The following is a 17,865-nucleotide window of genomic DNA, read 5'->3' as shown; positions in this document are numbered from 1 at the left end:
TTTTTATAAATGAAAGTGCTTAAGCTTCATTGTGGTCCACACAGTCAAAGGCTTTGGCATAGTCAATAAAGCAGAAATAGGTGTCTTTCTGGATCTCTCTTGCTTTTTTGATGATCCAGCGGATGTTGGCAATTTGATCTCTGGTTCCTCTGCCTTTTCTAAAACCAGCTTGAACGTCAGGAAGTTCACGGTTCACGTATTGCTGAAGCCTGGCTTGGAGAATTTTGAGCATTACTTTACTAGCGTGTGAGATGAGTGCAATTGTGTGGTAGTCTGAGCATTCTTTGGCATTGCCTTTCTTTGGAATTGGAATGAAAACGGACCTTTTCCAGTCCTGTGGCCACTGCTGAGTTTTCCAAATTTGCTGGCATATTGAGTGCAGCAATTTCACAGCATGATGATGCTGTGAATTTTTCAGGATTTGAAATAGCTCAACTGGAATTCCATCACCTCCACTAGCTTTGTTCGTAGTGATGCTTTCTAAGGCCCACTTGACTTCACATTCCAGGATATATGGCTCTAGGTGAGTGATCACACCATTGTGATTATCTGGGTTGTGAAGATCTTTTTTGTACAGTTCTTCTGTATATTCTTGCCACCTCTTCTTAATATCGTCTGCTTCTGTTAGGTCCATACCATTTCTGTCCTTTATCGAGCCCATCTTTGCATGAAATGTTCCCTTGGTATCTCTAATTTTCTTGAAGAGATCTCTAGTCTTTCCCATGCTGTTGTTTTCCTCTATTGCTTTGCATTGATCACTGAGGAAGGCTTTCTTATCTCTTCTTGCTATTCTTTGGAACTCTGCATTCAGATGCTTAAATCTTTCCTTTTTTCCTTTGCTTTTCACTTCTCTTCTTTTCACAGCTATTTGTAAGGCCTCCCCAGACAGCCATTTTGTTTTTTTGCATTTCTTTTCCATGGGGATGTTCCTGACCCCTGTCTCCTGTACAATGTCATGAACATCATCAGGCACTCTATCTATCAGATCTAGTCCCTTAAATCTATTTCTCACTTCCACTGTATAATCATAAGGGATTTAATTTAGGTCATACCTGAATGGTCTAGTGGTTTTCCCTACTTTCTTCAACTTAATTCTAAATTGGGCAATAAGGAGTTCATGATCTATGCCATAGTCAGCTCCTGGTCTTGTTTTTGTTGACTGTATAGAGCTTCTCCATCTTTGGCTGCAAAGAATATAATCAATCTGATTTTGGTGTTGACCATCTGGTGATGTCCATGTGTAGAGTCTTCTTTTGTGTTGTTAGAAGAGAAATTTCTTCCTTGAGAAATTTGTATGCAAGTCAGGAATCAACAGTTAGAACTGGACATGTAACAACAGACTGGTTCCAAATAGGAAAAGGAGTACGTCAAGGCTGTATATTGTCACCCTGCTTATTTAACTTACATGCAGAGTACATCATGAGAAACACTAGGCTGGAAGAAGCATAAGCTGGAATCAAGATTGCCAGGAGAAATATCAATAACCTCAGATATGCAGATGACACCACCCTTATGGCAGAACGTGAAGAGGAACTAAAAATCCTCTTGATGAAGGTGAAAGAGGAGAGTGAAAAAGTTGGCTTAAAACTCAACATTAGGAAACGAAGATCATGGCACCTGGTCCCATCACTTCATGGGAAATAGATGGGTAAACAGTGGAAACAGTGTCAGACTTTATTTTGGGGGGCTTCAAAATCACTGCAGATGGTGACTGCAGCCATGAAATTAAAAGACGCTTACTCCTTGGAAGGAAAGTTATGACCAACCTAGATAGCATATTCAAAAGCAGAGACATTACTTTGCCAACAAAGGTCCGTCTAGTCAAGGCTATGGTTTTTCCAGTAGTCATGTATGGATGTGAGAGTTGGACTGTGAAGAAAGCTGAATGCTGAAGAATTGATGCGTTTGAACTGTGGTGTTGGAGAAGACTCTTGAGAGCCCTTGGACTGCAAGGAGATCCAACCAGTCCATTCTGAAGGAGATCAGCCCTGGGATTCCTTTAGAAGGAATGATGCTAAAGCTGAAACTCCAGTATTTTGGCCACCTCATGCGAAGAGTTGACTCATTGGAAAAGACTCTGATGCTGGGAGGGATTGGGGGCAGGAGGAAGAGGGGACAACAGAGGATGAGATGGCTGGATGGCATCACTGACTCAATGGACGTGAGTCTCAGTGAACTCCCAGAGATGGTGATGGACAGGGAGGCCTGGTGTGCTGCGATTCATGGGGTCGCAAAGAGTCGGACATGACTGAGCGATGGAACTGAACTGAACTGAACTAAAGGGATGCAAAGACAAGGGAGGGGCAACCAGGAAACAGTAGTGTAGCCTTGGGACAGGCCCTGGTTCCCCCACAAAGGATACACATAACAATGTCTTTAAGCTCTTTATAGGATTAAAGCACAACAAATGGCAAATGGCAGCATTCTTCATACCAGAGAAAGGCCACATGAGGCTACATTAAAGGAATCAGAGAAAGTCATCAAGATCACCTGAGATGGTGAATAAAAGGGGGAAAAATGGAAACAGCAACAGATTTTATTTTCTTGAGCTCCAAGATCACTGCAGATGGTGACTGCAGTCATGAAATTAAAAGACACTTGCTCCTTGGAAGAAAAGGTATGATAAACCTAGACAGCATATTGAAAAGCAGAGACATCACTTTGCCAACAAACATACATGTAATCAAAGCTAAAATTTTTCCAGTAGTCATGCACAGATGTGAGAGTTGGACTATGAAAAAGACTGTGTGTCAAAGAATTGATGCTCTCAAGTTACAGTGGTGGAGAAGACTCTTGAGAGTCCCTTGGACAGCAAGGAGATCAAACCAGTTAATCCTAAAGGAAAATGACTTGAATGTTCATTGGAAGAACTGATGGTGAAGTGGAAGCTACAATATTTTGGCCACCTAATGTGAAAGATCAACTCATTGGAAAAGACCCTGATTCTGGGACCCATTGAGGGTAGGAGGAGAAGGGGATGACAGAGGATGAGATGATTGGATACCATCACTGACTCAATGGACAGGAGATTGAGCCATCTCCAGGAGATAGTGAAGGACATGGAAACCTGGCTTGCTGCAGTCCATGGATTCACAGAGTCAGACAGGGCTGAGGGACTGAACAATAACAACAAAATTAGAGGAGTGGAGGCCCAGCACACACCCTAATTTTATCAGCAACCCCACCCTTGAACCCTTGCTGTAAAACCATTGCTGTGTCAAATCTTACTAAGTTGGGAACTGAAGTCGCTCAGTATCTGACTCTTTGTGACCCCAGGACTGTAGCCTACCAGGCTCCTCTGTCCATGGTTGGGACACATGGTTTTTCAGGGGAGGAGCCTGCTTTGTCCCACTTTGGTTGGCCAAGCAATAAAGCTACTCTTTTCTACTTCCTCCAAAACTCTGAGATTTCATTCAGCACCAGTGCACACAGACCAAGCTTTTGGCATCATTCTTTCTCTGTGGGACCCCCATATAGCTTACACTCTATATAGTACATCTGAAAAGTGAAAGTCGCTCAGTTGTGTACAACTCTTTGTAACCCCTATATAGTCCATGGAATTCTCCAGGCCAGAATACTGGAGTGGGTAGCCTTTACCTTCTCCAGGGGATCTTCCCAACCCAGGGATTGAAGCCAGTTCTCCCACATTGCAGGTGGATTCTTTACCAGCTGATCCACAAGGGAAACCCATACAATATATCAGTATATTGTTAAACCTTCAGATGTATTTTATGTTGCATTACTAGACTGTGAGCCTCTTGAAATAAGGTCATATCTTTTCTATCTTCTTTCTAAAACAGATTGGTGTTATTTCATGGGGCTTCTGAAGAGCTCTGGTACCTTATAGACCTTTATGTCTCAGTGCAGAGACTAATTCAGCAAGGGCAATGTGGTAAATAAGAAGTGATTTATTCAGTTCAGTTCAGTTCATTTCAGTTGCTCAGTCATGTCCAATTCTTTGCAACCCCATGAACCGCAGCACACCAGGCCTCCCTGTCCATCACCAACTTCCGGAGTTAACCCAAACTCATGTCCATTACGGAGAAGGCAATGGCACCCCACTCCAGTACTCTTGCCTGGAAAATCCCATGGACTGAGGAGCCTGGTAGACTGCAGTCCATGGGATCGCTAGGAGTCGGACACGACTGTATAACTTTCAAGTATACAATCTAACTTTCAAGTATACAGTCTGAGCGACTTCACTTTCACTTTTCACTTTCATGCATTGAAGAAGGAAATGGCAAGCCACTCCAGTGTTCTTCCCTGGAGAATCCCAGGGACGGGGGAGCCTGGTGGGCTGCCATCTCTGGGGTCACACAGAGTCGGACACGACTGAAGTGACTTAGCAGCATGTCCATTGAGTCAGCGATGCCATCCAACCATCTCATCCTCTGTCGTCCCCTTCTCCTGCCCTCAATCTTTCCCAGCATCAGGGTCTTTTCCAATGAGTCATCTCTTCGCATCAGGTGGCCAAAGTATTGGAGTTTCAGCTTCAACACCTGTCCTTCCAATGAACACCCAGGACTGATTTCATTTAGGATGGACTGCTTGGATCTCCTCACAGTCCAAGGGACTCTCAAGAGTCTTCTCCAACACCACAGTTTAAAAGCATCAATTCTTCGGTGCTCAGCTTTCTTTAGAGTCCAACTCTCACATCCATACATGACTACTGGGAAAACCATAGCTTTGACTAGACAGACCTTTGTTGGCAAAGTAATATCTCTGCTTTTAAACATGCTGTCTTAGGTTGGTCATAACTTTTCTTGCAAGGAGTAAGCATCTTTTAATTTCATGGCTGCAGTCACCATCTGCAGTGATTTTGGATCCCAGAAAAACAAAGTCAGCCACTGTTTCCCCATCTATTTGCCATGAAATGATGGGACCAGATGCCATGATCTTAGTTTTCTGAATGTTGAGCTTTAAGCCAACTTTTTCACTCTCCTCTTTCACTTTCATCAAGAAGCTCTTTAGTTCTTCACTTTCTGCCATAAGGGTGGTATCATCTGCATATCTGAGGTTATTGATATTTCTCCCGGCAATCTTGTTCCAGCTTGTGCTTTTTCCAGCCCAGCGTTTCTCATGATGTACTCTGCATATAAGTGATTTATTAGAATAGGACATTTGTGAGGCTTACAAGTGGGCAGTTGAGAAATGCCATGCTCCAAGAACTTAGCAGACTACAGGTTTTATAAACAAAGGAAAAGTGGGGAGGGGGAGAGAACTTCTTTGTCTTTCTTGAGTATATGGCATGTTTTCATCGTTAGTTCCTCCTTCAGGTTGAGCAGGGGAGTTTTCTAGTCCCTGAGTGGTCAAGCTACGTTCACAAATGATTGTTTTTAACGTGTGCAGAGAGCATGTCCTAGGAATCATTAACTTACTGAGCTCGCTGGGCAGGATATGGGGCTCCTGCCACCATAGTTTTATTGTTTGGGCATGTCCTGTGCTTCTGTTGCATGGTTTTGTTGCTAAGTAAGCCTGCTTGATTTTGTGGTTAAGCAAATGTGCTTTCTTGAGTAATCATTAACTTACAGGGGTCTCCCATATCTTTTTAATTACAGTTCCCTAGTGGAATTAGCTATTAATCACCTATTTTGTCCCTTTACTCTGTCCCTATCATTTCCAAGATTTAACTCAGTGCCAGCATAAAAGGAGAATCAATTGATGTTTACTGAATTGATGGTACCTGGATTGTATTTGGTGATCAATGAATTATGGCTTTCTTTCTAAGGTTATAGAGCCAGTTAGTAAAATAGAGGGGTGAGTGCTGACCTTTTGTTCCTTAAATCAATTAGTAAGGTTGCCTTACAAGGAAGGTTATTGAGAAAATGCCTATAAAATATCTTTAGTTCAAGCAAAAATAGCACTTAAATAGGGGTTATGTTGCATAGAACTGCCTTTCTATTTTCCAAATTAAGCCTGTTACAGAATATCCATTATATTTCTTCTTCCATTTTCAGTTTTAATACATTTTAGACAAGGTGGAAACTCTCAGGACACAGTCATCAATATTTCTCAGCAAGAATCTGACTCCTTTGTAATTAAATTGCCCTCTCCTGCTAATTTGTGTGCATCCATATAATATCCCTTTCCTCAAATTAAAAGCATCACTCATTGACAATGCTTAAAAATTGAAGCCAAGATAGAGAAGTGAAAAGGGACAGGACGTAGAAGCAATCAAATTGGATATTTCTTCTGAGTTAAGGTATTTTTCTTCCTTTATGTCTTGTCAAGTGGTTACTTTTGTGGTGACATCAGCTGTACTATGGGAATGTATTTGATAGGTAACATGTTTCATATTCACATGAGTCAATGATGAATCTTGGAAACATTTTTTATAACTGAAAAAGAAGCATGAACAGTCCATTTTTCTCATTACATGTTGGTAGTCTAAATCTGTTCAGCTCAGATAAAACTGACTTTCTATAGCCACTTAGTATAGATGTGAATAACACTTGGGCCATTACTGTATATTCTATTGATGTGAAATTGGAAGAAATGGAGTCAACTAGAACATAGTTCTATTTCTGCAACATGAAATGTAAACTCCTCTCATACAACTGTAGAAATTAAAAAACCCAACTCCAAGGTAATGAAATGATGGACGTTGACTTAAAAAGCAGTCAACACCTGAAAACTGAGAGTTGTTCGGTTCAGTAGGAATTTTTAGGACTTCAAGCCCAGGAAACAGCATCTCAAATGACACTGAGAGAACTGTTCTGAGAAGGTGGGGGTGGGGGAGATGGGGGGAGGAGTCAGATTATATAAAATTTTGCAACAAAGGGCAGGTAGTCGAACATTAAAAGGATTTTTGTGAATTAAAGAAAGCCAGAGATCTCAAGTCAAGGAGTTTAGTGCTTTTTTACATATGGGGGCTTCCCCCGAGGCTGAGGTTCCCTGGTGGTTCATATGGCAAAGAATCCACCTGCAAGGCAGATGGGTTTGATCCCTGGGTTGGGAAGATCCCCTAGAGAAGGGAATAGCAACCCACTCCTGTATTCTTGCTTGGAGAATTTCATGGACAGAAGAGCCTGGTGGGCTACAGTTCCTAGGATTGCAGAGTCAGCTATGACTGAGCTACTAACACACACACACACACACACACACACACACACACACACACTATATATGGGAAGATGCAAGAGTCTGGGCTCGCTGAAATCATTCTTCTGATATGCATCTCAGCTATCTGGGGCCAGTATCCTGTGTTTTTCACATCCTGAGTTCCTCAGGGCTCTCTGTAAGGACTGTCTTCAATCTCATGGCTGCTGATATCTTGGATGCAGTGCCCTCAGTTCAGTTCAGTTCATTTCAGTCGCTCAGTCATGTCCGACTCTTTACAACCCCATGAACCGCAGCACACCAGGCCTCCCTGTCCATCACCAACTCCCGGAGTTCACCCAAACCCATGTCCATAGCGTCAGTGATGCCATCCAGCCATCTCATCCTCTGTCGTCCCCTTCTCCTCCTGCCCCCAATCCCTCCCAGCATCAGGGTCTTTTCCAATGAGTCAGCTCTTCATATCAGGTGGCCAAAGTATTGGAGTTTCAGCTTCAGCATCAGTCCTTCAATGAACACCCAGGACTGATCTCCTTTAGGATGGACTGCTTGGATCTCCTCACAGTCCAAAGGACTCTCAAGAGTCTTCTCCAACACCACAGTTCAAAAGCATCAATTCTTCGGTGTTCACCTTTCTTTATAGTCCAACTCTCACATCCATACATGACTACTGGAAAAACCATAGCCTTGACTAGACGGACCTTTGTTGGCAAAGTAATGTCTCTGCTTTTTAATGTGCTGTCTAGGTTGGTCATAACTTTCCTTCCAAGGAGTAAGCATCTTTTAATTTCATGGCTGCAGTCACCATCTGCAGTGATTTTGGAGCCCCCCAAAATTAAGTCAGCCACAGTTTCCCCATCTATTTGCCATGAAGTGATGGGACCGGATGCCATGATCTTCTGGAATTGCTCATGACTGTGACACCCTTGTTTATTGATAGGACAGGAACTATTCTAAGTCTCTTGGGTCACATTCCAAACTTGAGAAGGGCTTTGTAACACTGTGTAAGGAAACAGTTTCCAAAAGAACTGGAAATAGTATAACTTGGCATGCCTTTGATTTAAATTCTAAATGTTTGCAAAAGTAGGCAATTGATTCTTATTAGCATCCCCCAGCTGTGGTTTGTTTTTCCATCTTGACCCTCTCAATTATTCTGTTTCTTATTTAATGAAGACAGATTTCCCAATCCTTGTTTCATAATGTAGGCCTCTTGAGTCTGATTTAGCCAGAGTGGTGGTGATAATATGCAGAATTTAATAGGGAAGGGAAATAGCTAATTACATATGCTATCAAAGGAAATCAGGAAAGGCTTGGAGAAATGATACATCTCTAAATCTCAGAGTCACATGTCATGACACAGAATATGGAGCCCACAAACTGACGTGGTATGGCCGAAGTCAAAGTCTATCTGTTCCATGGATAGACCCCCAAATAGTACCCGTATTCTCCCCTCTGTCCTCCTGATAAAATTTTATGTGAACTTCGGAAAAAAATATCACAAATGTTGTATTCCAAATAGAGGAACTATGTAATCACTGAATTAGCTGGAACTCTTAACAATTCCCATGATGCTGGCCAAAGGAAGGGCCAACTCCAGGCTGGCGTTTTGCAAGAACTATGTAATAGCACTCAAGTGCCTCTTCCCTGTACTGGGTTCCTGACCTCTCTCCATCCTCCCATTACACTTTCCTCCCACATCCTCCATTCACATTTAAATATAAATTCACTCACTGGAGATTAGGCATCCTTGGAGACTACTCCAATGATTTCATCTCACTAGTAGAAAAATGGCAGCCAGAGTTATGAGTTTGGCTTTATACGACTTATTATATGACTGATAAGTGCCAGAACTACATTTGTTGACTTTTTTCCTCTGTAATCAATGTCAACAGTTTTAAGAGTTATTGTGATTTTCAACATTAGCCAAAAATGTATTAGGAAGTTAGAATAACAGTTAAGAAGGCAACAAGAAACAGTCATGCCACCCTAAAGGTGAATGCATGCTACCAGGAGGATGAGCAGGACCTTGGAAGGGCCAGCCTCGGGGGTGAGGCTCCTGCAGGAGAGTGGAGGGGCAACAGGTCAGTCTTCCTGTTTCAGCAGATACTACTCATGGACATCTCCTGTTTCCAACTACTCCTGCATGCATGCTCAGTCACTCAGTCGTGTCTGACTCTTTGTGACTGTAGCCCACCAGCCTCCACTGTCCATGGGATTTCCCAAGCAAGAATAGTGGAGTGGGTTGCCATTTCCTGCTCCAGGGGATTGTCCCAACTCAGGGATCAAATCCATGTCTCCTGCACTGGACGTGGATTCTTCACCACTGAGCCACCTGTTTCTAGCTACTCACTTGCCTACAAAAATAAGCCAGAGGAAACTAGTGCTTACTACAGCTGTGGAAGCATCCAAACTAGTTGGGCCTGTTAAACAATTTAGAGCAACTTCAGTAGGATAAAATTCCCAGAAAGATCTAGTTACCTTCTTTTTATCATAGCCTCATGAAGTTTACAGCTGTCATTTATCCAGGGCTATCATTTTTTTTTAGTTTATTTCTTTATGTCTAAGTTTACCAGATGGTGGAATAAGGGTGTTGAGATAAAATAATGAAGTATCACCCTTATCCTAAGGCCAAAGTTGTTATCATCCTCCCTAAACTTTTCCCTATCTGTGACAGCAGCTTAAGGGTTGCTGCTGCTGCTGCTAAGTTGCTTCAGTTGTGTCCGACTCAGTGCGACCCCATAGACGACAGTCCACCAGGCTCCTCTGTCCCTGGGATTCTCCAGGCAAGAACACTGGAGTGGGTTGCCAGTTCCTTCTCCAATGCATGCATGCATGCTAAGGCGCTTCAGTCGTGTCCGACTCTGTGCGGCCCCATGGAGCAGCCCACAGAGGACAGGGTCCTCTGTCCACGGGATTCTCTAGGCCAGAATACTGGAGTGGGTTGCCATTTCTTTCTCCAGCTTAAGGGTTACCAATCCCATTTCTGGTGACTGAAATACCATGAGCTTTAACTCCTCAAGCTTCAAACTCAAAAGCCTTTTGTGATGCAGTAGGAAATGGGTGATAAGAAACCATTCATCCACTGGCAACCTACTCCAGTACTCTTGCCTGGAAAATTCCATGGATGGGGGAGCCTGGTAGGCTACAGTCCATGGGGTTGCAAAGAGTTGGACACGACTGAGCGACTTCACTTTCTTTCTTTCTATAGTTCCTTTTGGAGAAGGAAATGGCAACCCACTCCAGTACTCTTGCCTGGAGAATCCCATGGACAGAGGGGCCAGGTGGGCTGTGGTCTATGGGGTTGCAAAGAGTCGGACACGACTAAGTAACTAACACACACACACACATCCACTCCATTTAGGTTGAGTCTGACCGCTCTTAAGGGCTCCCCAGGTAGCTCAGTGGTAAAGAATCTGCCTGCCAAAGCAGGAAATGGGTCTTTGATCCCTGGGTCAGGTAGAACCCCAAGAGAAAAATAGCAACCCACTCCAGTATTCTTTCCTGGAAAATCCCACGGACAGAGGAGCCTGGTGGGCTCTAGAGATGTGAAAGTTGCTCAGTCGTGTCCAACTCTGCAACCCCAAGAATGGTATAGCCCGCCAGGCTCCTCTGTCCTTGGAATTCTCCAGATCAGAATACTGGAGTGGGTAGCTATTTCCTTCTCCAGGGGATCTTTCCAACACAGAGATCAAACCCAATTCTCCCACATTGCAAGCGAATTCTTGACCATCTAAGCCACCAAGGAAGGCTGTAAAACAGGGATGGTAATAGACTAAATTAGAATCTCTAGTGCATAATAAATATTCAATAAATTCCAACTATTGTTATCATATGTGCAAAATGGGAATAATGATACCCCTGTTGTGGTTGAGGTTAATAAGGTTACCTCAAGTTCCGTATAGTCAAGGCTATGGTTTTTCCAGTAGTCATGTATGGATGTAAGAGTTGGACTGTGAAGAAAGCTGAGTGCCGAAGAATTGATGCTTTTGAACTGTGGTGTTGGAGAAGACTCTTGAGAGTCCCTTGGACTGCAAGGAGATCCAACCAGTCCATTCTGAAGGAGATCAGCCCTTGGATTTCTTTGGAAGGAATGATGCTGAAGCTGAAACTCCAGTACTTGGGCCACCTCATGTGAAGAGTTGACTCATTGGAAAAGACTCTGATGCTGGGGGGGTTGGGGGCAGGAGGAGAAGGGGACAACAGAGGATGAGATAGCTGGATGGCATCACTGACTCGATGGATGTGAGTCTGAGTGAACTCCGGGAGTTGGTGATGGACAGGGAGGCCTGGCGTGCTGTGATTCATGGGGTCACAAAGAGTCAGACACAACTGAGCAACTGAACTGAACTGAGCTGAAGAAACTTGTACCATAAGAAACATTGTTTAGTCTTAGGGGCTTAGTGCAATGAAAGTTTATTTCTCATGTCCAGGCCAATGTGAGCAGTCGGGGAGGAGCTCAGCTCCAATGTGGTCATTCAAGGGTCCAGGTACCTTTCACTATTTGTCTCTATGATCTTCTAGAACCGTATCATCCTCTAAATGCAGCCTATAGATGGGGAAAGGCTGCTGGGAAAAGAGAAAGAAAGTGGAGAAGGTATAACAGTCTCAACAACACATCACCTTTGTGGCTGGTCCATTGTCAAAAACTCACCACACAGCCACTTCTATTAATAGATGTAAGGGGGCTAGACAAGGTTGTCTAGGTACATGACTTAAAAGACAAAGACAGCACAGATTCTGGGAGACTCTTGAAGCCTTGGCCACATCTGTATTCAAAGACAATGCTGAGAATTCAGTTAGATGCCTTATGTTAGACAGAGGAGAGCCAGTCCTAGCATCAGCCTCGCTAAATGTAGCTATTGTTACTATTAACCTCACATCACTGGGTTGAGGTGAGCACACTTGATGAGAAGAGCAAAGTCTAGAGTTCCTTCTAGCTTGTCTTGGTACAGACGCCTTCATAGACCCCTAAGGTGAGGCTGGCCCATCATTTCTTTGCACAGTGGCCATCTAGACAGAGGTGACCCAGAAAAACAGCACCAAGACTGTCCCAGAGATGCTGGTTGCTTAGGGAAGAGAAAGAATAAACAAAGCAAAGGAAAACCTACTTTTGATTTGCCTGTTTTTAGATCTAAGGGATTTCCAAATATTGCTTTTTTTTTTTGTATTATGATAATATTTTACCCCTGGTCCCCTACTTTTTAGTTATGAGAATTTGGCAAGTTATTTAAATTCCATAGTTTCTATTTTACCATCTGGAAAATGAGGATATAGTCGTTCTACTTCAGGGGATGCTCTGCTTGTGAGGCTGAAACAAGATGATGAATGGTGAGTCACCCCGGGCGAACAATAGCGGTCTCTGAGAGTTAGGGGCAAGTGCAGACTTTCTCCTCTTCCTCCCCTCTCTCCTCCTGCTCTTTCTTTTTCTCCATTTTTAACATGTTTACAATTTCTATACTCACTTACTGTCACATCTAACAATGTTTGTCTCCTGACTTTCCCTCTGATCGAGGGCAGCATCGTGAAATGGTTGGAAAAGCCTCAACTTTGGTATAAGGGAAGGTTAGATCCCCACCTACCTCTCACACTCATTCGCTGGGTGTGGGTCCTTGGGCAAAGCACTTGACTTCTCCGTGTGTATTTCTTCACCTTTAAAATAGGGTGAGGATTCCTCACATTAAAGGGTTGACAAGATTCTGGTAAACAAATCATTGCTATGCATGGTACAAAATGAAGCAAATTTCCTTGTCCAACATGGAATTCTTAGGGGCCCAAGAATTTGTTCATTGGATGTAGCAACCTGGGTCTCTCAGGTGGTGTAAGTGGTAAGGAATCCACCTGTCAATGCAGGAGATGCAAGAGACAGGGGTTCAATCCCTGGGTTGGAAAGATCCTCTGGAGGAGGGCATGGCACTCCTCTCCAGTATTTTTGCCTGGAAAATTCCATGGACAGAGGAGCCTGGCAGGTTACAGTCCATGTGGTCACAAAGAGTAGGACACAAGTGAGCAACTGAGCACACACACACACACACCCTGGAATGTCAAGAGAATTGACATACATTTGCATGATTGTTTTTTATTGACAAATCCAGTTCCATGGTGTTTTATTACTTGATTTTATTAATAATAAGTCCAATACTTAAGTATGAAAGGTTCAGGACCTAGAAGTGATATCTTGTATGGTTTTTTTTTTGTTGTTGTTTTAAATCTTTGGTATTTGCTTTATTCTAAGATTTCAAAGTTTTGTCATTCATTTTATTGATGGAGACACTGAAGACTTAAGAGATTCACTCTAAACAGTTTATAAAATGGATACTAAAGAAGAAAATACTAACCAAACTCATACACAAAGTACTGAAAGTATTTGACAACCTACTTGATTGGAGACATCTTGAAAATTGTTTGCATTTTTTTGTAAAACATCTTTTTTAAATTTATTTTTGATTGGAGGATAATTGCTTTTTGATTTGCATTTCTCTAATGGCTAATGATGTCATGCATCTTTTCAGGTGCTTATTGGCTGTTTATATATCTTCTTTGGAGCATGGTCTATCCAAGTCTTTTGCTCATTTTTGAATTGGGTTTGGCTTCTTGTTGAGGACAAATTAATATTAAATAATCTTTCAGTTCCTTGTAATTGTGTCTAAATGAAGTATATCTTCAAAGTTCTTGAATTTTGTTTACTTGATCTGTCAAATTTAGAAAGAACTGTTTAAACGTTTCCCACCTTAATTACAGCTTCATCAAATTCTTGTATTTCTAGCAGTTTTGCTTTACACGTTTTAAGGCACAATTGTTTGATGCTTCAGGGTTCATTGTGGCTTTGATTTCTTGGTATTATACCTTTTATCAATACAAAATGATCCTTTTCCTCTTTTATATCTGGCTGCTTTAATTCTACCTTGCCTAATCTTGTCTCTCATGCTTTTTTAAAAAATTAGTTTATATTTGTTTGGTGTATTTTGGCTAACCTTTTTTCTTTCAGACTTCATGTCAATTTACCTTATGCATATTTCCATAAACAGCTTATTAGCAGGTTGTTTATTTTTCCCCAACTTAAGAGAACTTGTTCTTTAAACTCACTCTCTTGCCACATTGATCTACTGGACGTTAATCCGGCTGTGTTTTCCTGCTTTGTTTCTGAGGTCTTATGCTCCTTTATTGTTTTACACTTCTTGACTTTGCAAAACGTTCAAGTTCTTTTTTAGGTTTTCTCTCATTTGTGGTTTATAGGATTTACATCCTCTTTCTTTTTATTCTACTAGTGTTTAAGTTTTTTACACATTCAAGATGAGGAACAGTTTAAAGAGTGATGATGTCCATTTTGGAAGGAGTTCGAGATGGTGTGTGTCATTGACATAGAAATAGATGGTGTCTGACACCTCCAGGCCTAAGCACACATTGATCCCACTTCCGGAAATATGGACATGTCTAGCCTGATCCTTTGCTAACACCTAACTACCTTTCAGCCTCAAATTAGCCCTCCCTTAGGAAGTCTTTCCTGGCTCTGAGTTTTGGGCAAAGTTCTCTCAAGTGCTCCATAGCATTCTGTCCTTGGCCTGTTGCAGCACAGTTTTATAACCGACTGTTTTTGTCTGTCCTTGTGGAGGGGACACTGTCTTGTTCACTATCTCCAGCACCTAGATATTCATTATGTGAGGCCCAGGAATCTGCTGTCTGTGTGATACTGATGGGAAACGCTGTTTCTAGGACGAGAGTCAACACAATTGACATGCCAGCATGATGAATCTTAGTGGAGGCAGCTTAAGTTTAATCCTGGGACAATCTTTCCAAATAACATGGAAAGAACAGTGTCCACAAAGGGATTTTTATCCTAGCTCCTTGGAGGTTATCATGTCCTGAGAAGCCTCACTCCATTCTCAGTCCATTTGTAGACAATTGTGCAGCCCCATAGACTGTAGCCCGCTGGACTCCTCTGTCCATGGAATTATCCAGGCAAGAACGCTGGAGTTGGTTGTCATTCCCTACTCCAGGGGATTGTCCTGACCCAAGGATCGAACCCGCATCTCTGATATCTCTTGCTTTGGCAGGTGGATTCTTTACCGCTAGCACCTCCTCAGAAGCCCCTTGTAGACAATTGCTGGAGGTCAATTAGAAAACAGCAAGCTCACAGGTCATAAAGAAGCTGAGAATCTGCTTGCATGTTCTTGCATGGCACATGTTTGGTGAGTGCATTTAAACTTTCAGAGAGCACACCTGAGGCCAGAAGTCACATTGTTTTGGATTTCATTCTCGGCAATCTCTGACATGCATAAAGTGGGTTTCTGTGCATTAGCCCTCATACCCTCTTCTTCATTGTCTCATGCACTGAAGTGTAGTGTGAGATACCTGGGAGGTCAATTGCAGGAGCATCGGGCACCTGTATCATCACCTGGTGCATTTGCTGTATTTGTCTAAGAGCGCCTCACTCCCAGTTACTTAACCACAGTGACAAAGATGATCCGCGGCAAGGATAAATGAAATCTAGATCTCCTGTGGCTGATTTCTCACACTGAGAGTTCTATTTACTCCTAAAAGCACCACAGGGGCTGTGTATATGAAGGTGGATGTAGCAGAAGGCGGGGCCATGGACAAGAGGAAATAGTGAGATGCTCAGTGGGGCCTGCTATGCCCACCTGGTCTGTGATCAAAGACGATCTCATCTGCTTTGAAATGTTGCAGAATCTATGTTGCCTGGTTTGGAAGCCTGTCCTTACCCTTGTGTTCTCTTTTAGAAGTGTGATTGAAACAGTTCATTGATTCCAAGGGCTTGAAATCCTGGTATTTACATCCAAAGCCACTTTCTGTCTTCAATATTAGGTTTGTGTTGGTTGGGTCTCATGGAAACCAGAGTGGTACTTTGGGAGGTTTGCTTTTATCTCAAAACCCTAGAACCAGCCTATTGCACCCCTTTTAAGGAAATTTACCTGATACAGAGAATGCATGCTTTTATGCATTCCTCCTCTTCCTCCCATTGGGTGGGATTTTCACTCCAGGGTATGGAGATGGCTTGAATACATGACATGTGACCCTGGACAGTTGAGATTAGCTGCAGTGTATTAATTACATGAACTCACAGCCTGGGAGTGGAAGACTTCATACAGCATGCAGGGCTATACAGGGCCGTACAGGAGGAGGGGCTGTGGAGGCAGGCTTTGTAGTATCAAGACGGTGAGGTGCTCCACGGTTCCCACAAGAGAATGAGACTGATTTGCTTGAATAATTCTGTGGGCTGGCAGGGAACTGAAGCCTGCTACTCAGGAACAAATAGGCTCTGTGCCTGGGCCCCATGATAAGGAGGGGTGTTTGGCGAGAAGACGTTATCCATAGGAATGGAATGGGAGGGGAATTGGTTGAACACTGAAAAACTGATGCTTTTGAACTGTGGTGCTGGAGAATACTCTTGAGAGTCCCTTGGGCTGCAAGGTGATCCAATCATCCTAAAGGAAATCAGTCCTGAATATTCACTGAAGGACTGATGCTGAAGCTGAAGCTCCAGTACTTTGGCCACTTGAACTGAAGAGCTGACTCATTGTAAAAGACCCTGATGTTGGGAAAGATTGAAGGCAGAAGGAGAAAAGGACAGCAGAGGATGAGATGGTTGGATGGCATCACTGACTCAATGGACATGAGTGAGCAAACTTCAGGAGATACTGACTGAAAGGAGAGCCTGGTGTGTTGCAGTCTGGGGGATTGCAAAGAGTCAGACACAACTTAGCAACTGAACAACAACCACAACACAAAATCCTCCCAGTTTTATCAGATATCAAGGTAGCACAACATATGGAGCCTTAATCTTGGGCCTTACATCGCAGCACAGCACCGCCACCGAATGCCAAAAAGCAGTCTCATTTTGATCTAAAGAACAGAGCCCAGGCACCGCTGGGCATCCTGATTATAGGATATAAAGTACAATTAATGATGGCATTCTTAGCTGTGTAAACCTATGAAACTTTTGGCTTTTTAATGTTCCCTTGTTGCTTAAATATTTCTTTATTGAGATGTAATTGATTCGTAACATAGTTTAGATTTAAGGTGTACAATGTTCTGATTTGATGTATTTATACATCATTTATATATCAAATTTTGCAATAGGATTACCTTAAGGAGCTAGCATTAGCTAAGACACTTATCATGTCATGTAATTATCAGTTCTTCTTTAGAGTAAGAATAATTAAGGTGTAAGTCTCTTAGAAACTTTGAAGGTTATGAATATGGTATTGTCTATAATCACTATGCTGTGCATTAGACTTCTGGAACTTACTTAACTGCTAGTCGAAAGTTTGTGGGCTAAGATAATTTCTTCCCATTTCCCTTCTCCCTTGCCTCCAGTCCCTGGTAACCAGCATTCTGCTGTTTCTATAAATTCAGATTATTTGGATTTCACATATCTGAAATCCAATCTCACTGTAAGATCATACAGTACTTGTCTTTCTCTAACCTATTTCATTTAGCATAATGCCCTTAAGGTCCATCCATATTGTTGTATTAATAAATGCAACATTTCCTCCTTTCTCATAGCTTAATAATATTCTGTTGTGTATAGATATCACATCTTCTTTATCTTTTCATCCACTGATGGGCGATTAGGCTGTTTCCATATCACGGCTGCTGTGAATACGGCTGCAGTGTCTACCACTTAGATGCGCGTGTGCTCGGCTGTGTCTGACTCTTTGTGACCCCATAGGCTGCAGCCAGCCAGGCCCCCCTGACCGCGGGATTTCCCAGGCAAGAACACTGGAGCAGATTGCCATTTCCTTCTCCAGGGGATCTTCCTGACCCAGGGATCGAACCCACATCTTCTCGTCT

The sequence above is a fragment of the Bubalus kerabau genome, chromosome 19, assembly GCF_029407905.1.
Source record: "Bubalus kerabau isolate K-KA32 ecotype Philippines breed swamp buffalo chromosome 19, PCC_UOA_SB_1v2, whole genome shotgun sequence".
Lineage (NCBI taxonomy): Eukaryota > Metazoa > Chordata > Mammalia > Artiodactyla > Bovidae > Bubalus > Bubalus kerabau.
The sequence above is the reverse complement of the archived record's forward strand: the minus strand, read 5'-3'. Positions refer to the sequence as shown.